The 4,641-nt window shown below is 44.3% G+C and overlaps 1 protein-coding gene across 1 annotated transcript in view; it reads right to left on the bottom strand.

Moving 5' to 3' along the window:
• Positions 1-521, bottom strand: part of F13a1 (coagulation factor XIII A chain) — a 170,823-nt gene extending 170,302 nt beyond the window's left edge. The window contains exon 1 of the mRNA XM_029484978.1: positions 447-521. The gene's annotated coding sequence lies outside the window, so the exon portion shown is untranslated. The remainder of the gene's footprint in view (positions 1-446) is intronic.
• Between the last annotated feature and the right edge of the window lie 4,120 nt (positions 522-4,641).

The raw sequence follows: 4,641 nt of genomic DNA on the forward strand, positions 1-4,641 counted from the left end.
CCAGCCCCAGCCCCAGCCCCAGCCCCAGCCCCAGCCCCAGCCCCAGCCAAACCACAGAACTTCCTGCAGTACAGCCACATTGAAGTCCAGTGTCAGAACTGATGGACAGATACCCTCAGGAGTGTCACCCAAGCTAGAAATGCTTTGTTTTGCCTTGAAGCATTCTGGTGTATCTTCAAGACTTACAGAAAGGAAAGAAAGTTACCCACCCCAGACTTTGCCTATCTTTAATTTGATATTGCCACATGTTTAACCATTGATTTTAACCACAGATCCATCTAAATGCCCTCATTGTCTCCAGATGTCTGATTCTGACACGCAATCTTCACATTTCAAAGGGGGACATGAGATGCTATTGGTTAGGAATTCATGTTCTCCCCATCCCATCTCTCTGTCACAAATCTGTGTACTTGTCTGTAATTTTACCAACTTACCCCCCTTCTTACCCTTGAAATAAAAAAGTCCTCCTCCTCTTCCTCCTCCTTGTATCCAAACCAAACGTTTGTCTTATTTCCTGTCACTTTCTCAAGGGCTTTGCTGTGTCTCTTATCCTCTCTTCCTCCTGTGGCTTCAAGCTCCAACTCCCTCACAGCTGCTTCCTGTCATCATTGACACAATTTCAAGTCGAGTCTCTTCAACATTTTTAAAAGGCTTCTCTCAATTCACAACCTCTGGTCATTTTTGATTCTCTCCCCTCTCCTCTGTCACCAAGCCTCTGACTTCTGAGTTCTACATCCACTATTCTATTGAAACTACCAAAGAAACAGAATCTGCCTTAGTGCATTGTGTTGCTGTAACAAAATGCCTGAAATTGGGACATTTATAAAGAAAAAAAAAAACCACTGTTTTCTTTAGCTTGCGGCTCTGCAGGTTGAGAAGCCCAAGAGCATGGTGTTGTCATATTCCTAGCTTCTAGAAAAACAAAACAAAACAAAACAAAACAAAACAAAAAACAAAATTTGGACTTTCTCCTCTTTTTTTAAGGTGTAGGGGGTAGGTTTATTTTGTACACTGCAAGGTGTAATAGGCTGAGCAGAAGAGCATTGTCTACCCCACACTGTGTCTTCCTGAGGCATAAAGCAGGAGAAAAAACAGACATTAGAAAAGAGAAAATTTGGGGTCAGCCTTGCTTTTTAGTGAACTGTCCTCATAGTAACTAGCCTAGTCCCATGAGAGCTGCGCTGATCTTTCTGAAAGACCTAACCACCTCTTAAGGGTTTAATCAACTCTCAGTGGTTATCACACAGAGGCTCTAGTTTCAACCTGAGTTTTGGAGGAGAGAGGCCACATTGAAAGGAGTGCACTTGCGATTGTGTGTCTTTGAGGCAAAGAAGAAGACTTAGTTTTTATTCTTTTGAGGCACTGAGTTCTCTTGCCCATTCTGTCCTTGAAGGTCTTTTCTGTGGACTCTGGGCCACTGCACACTGTGCTATTCCCTTCAATGTAGGGTACTATCCTTTGATTATCCCAGCAACTCTGAGAGATTTACTACATGTATCTCCTGGCACCTCCCCAATCTAAGTGCCTAGCCATGTTTTTTTTCAGAGCTGTTGACTCCCCCAGCCACCTGACTGCTGGTCACCTTCTCTTGACCCACTGCAATGCAAGCCCACAGTCATCATCTCCATGGTGAGATACAATTTTGTCTGAAGACCTGGCTGATCGTAGAGTTTCCTAACTCGGTAAACATCAGTGTCTTGAGTATTGCTACACATTCCAGACAACCCCCACTCCAAGCCTCAAATCTAATCCTTCAACAGATGTCTTCTATTCTGTGTTTTAATTAGTCATGAACCTATCTCTTTACCCCTTTACCCCTCTTAATTCTTTCTGGGCAGTGCAGTCACAGTAAGCATTGAAGGGCCCAAATCTGGATTCAGATTCTTTGCCCAAAGCTTCTACGTGGCTAGTTAACTTTGCTTTCAAAATAAATTCTAACCATCAACTGAAAAAGACCCCACATGATCTAGACCCTACTTTCCTTTTGAGTATTATGTCTTCCCTGCTCTCAGGTCATCTCATCTCCTGCCCTAACTCCCTGTCACACATTATCCTAGTCATTAAACTTCCTACCCTGTTCTCCAGCCCAGAAACTCTCTCCTCTCATCCTTCTCTACCCACTAGAAGACTATTCCCCATTCGTAGCCCTGATCATAGCTCCAGTGGGTCAGCTGTCCTGCAAGAGCTTCTCTAATGACACTGCTCCTGACCCTGGTAGGATCATTTTCCTGACTAGAGTCCCATTGGACAACAGGGACTCCAGCCAGAGAGAGACTGCTGAAGATATCATGGGAAGTCCATCATTCTCTGTTGTATGCTTAGAAGATCTGAGTGAAGATGCCACAGTGGTCTGGTAGACTCATCTGGGAGTTGGACGAGCATGGTCGTGCTTGCATATTTTACAACAGATTAGTCACATGTCAACACATTAGATGATCTGTGCATTCAAGACATGCTTGTCACCTCGCAATCATCATGACTGTACCACATTTGGCCCCCAAACTCACAGCTCAGTGGGTGTGTACATACATTAGTTTAATAGTGTTCTGCCACCAATCTAGTAACATTGTAAATGTGATGGGTTCCCTGTGCTCAAGAGACAGTCAGTAACTCAGCATCAGAGGCACTAATCCTAGCATGTGGAAGAAGCCCATATAGCTTAGAGCATTGCCTCATGGCCCCGTGGCTTAGGATTCAGAACAAGTTTCTCATTATAGAATGAACGTTGAGTTGTGCCAGCAAATCTTATATGTACAGAAGCAGTCTATGTGAATACTGAGGTCTTCAGGGATGGCAATGATGTCCTTCATATCTAGAGCCCTTTCGCTTGGCATGGAGAAGACATTTATAGTGTATGGGTCCAAGTAGGAAAAGGAAAACCACATCAGGTATTTTTAAAGCGAGAACCTGACACAGAGGAATTGTTTACACAGGTGATAGAAGAGACAGAAGGGCAAACAGTGGCGGTGAGTCAACCCCACAATTAGACACCCAGTCGTTGGGGTCAGCATATGGCAGGAGCTTATGTGGCAGGAACTAGATTCCAGGAGTCTGTCTGGTGGGAGCTTGAGATTCAGTCATTACTGGAAATAGGGTTTGAGGTCAGGACTAGTCCGGTATGTCTTTTTGCTTGTTTCTCCCTGTCCAACAGCTCTAAATTGCCTCCTATTTGCTGAACTTAGCTGAAAATCATTTAGGCTTCAGAGGACAAAGAGTTTTAGGAAACAGCATCAGGTTCATTTCCCTGTGTTAGGGTCCCCAAGACCACCCTCTGATGCTGTGAACTCTCAGTGTTCCTATGGTCTCAGTTGTCCTAGTGACTGACTTATTACTGAAATCCAGGTTCCCAGATGGCATCCAGTTTGGAGGTCACTGTGGGATTCTTTTCTGCAGAACCCATGACAGAGGGAGACAGGATAGAGTGAGGAGAATCCCTTAGAAGCCCTTCAGAAGAGCAGTTCCAGTGTTTGTATCAGTGGCTATCCAGCCAACAACCTCCTTTTCTGGACATTGATGCCTGCTGAGACCTCAACCATGACCTGGAATAAGAGGATACTTCAGTGAAACACTGAATTCAGTCTGATTCGTCCCCACTTTCCTGGCATCCCTGGGTCCAGATGAGTCCACTGATGAGATGAGCATAGCTCTTCTTCATAAGTCAGATACTTTCTCATTCTTCTATAGCAAAGGGTCACGATTCCAATGTCCTGACTACGGAAACAAAAAGAAAGCTACATCTGTACCACCCTGTCTATGCCAAGGGCAGACGGAAATGGAATCATTCAGGTTCCCATCAGCAATACAGAGCCACCTGTGGGATTATGAGCAAACAGAAGGTGTTTGAAGTGAGGGAAAAAAAGTTAACTTCTTAATTCTGACTTTTCATATCTGTGGTATTGACACTTTCCTTACTAAAGAACCCATCCCCTTTCTCCAGCATGGTAATACACAGGAGGTGGCCTGTGTTTGCTCAGGTAATGAATGTTCCAGCAAACACTGTTTGATTTACATGCAAAATTTCACATCTCAAACAAACAGAGAACCCAGTCATGTCTGGATGCTGCTATTTTTCTTTTTTCTTGCTGAATAGGACCTTCATTGGTTAGAGCTGGATTTGTAGACGGAAGTGAGAGAATGTTATAAATAACAGCTGCCCTTGTACAAAGATGTCCTGGCCTCTACCATGAAAGATCAAAATCCACCTCTTGGGAGGGCTTCTCTCCTCCACTGCCCTTGCTGCTGGAAGAGTTACAGAGGGAACTTTCCACTCCAGAAGGAGGTGGCATGGCAGAGAGGATCAGAGCGAGGCGGGGTGAAAAGTTTAGAACTGTGTTCCAGCCACGGTGGCAATTAGGTGGTAAAGGTAGTTAGTGCTTCTATCGAATCTGATGACCGAAAAAGCAAGCTGTGGAGGAAAGGATGTATTTGGCTTTTACTTCCAAATCACAGTCCATTACTGGAGAAAATCAGGACTGGAACCTGGAGGCAGGAGCTGATGCAAAGTCCATGCAATAGAGTGCTAACTACTGGCTTGCCTCACAAGCCTGCCTTTCTTTCTTTCTTTCTTTCTTTCTTTCTTTCTTTCTTTCTTTCTTTCTTTCTTTCTTTCTTTCTTTCTTTCTTCCTTCCTTCCTTCCTTCC

This window comes from Mus caroli, chromosome 13 (genome assembly GCF_900094665.2).
Source record: "Mus caroli chromosome 13, CAROLI_EIJ_v1.1, whole genome shotgun sequence".
In the NCBI taxonomy this organism is placed as follows: domain Eukaryota; kingdom Metazoa; phylum Chordata; class Mammalia; order Rodentia; family Muridae; genus Mus; species Mus caroli.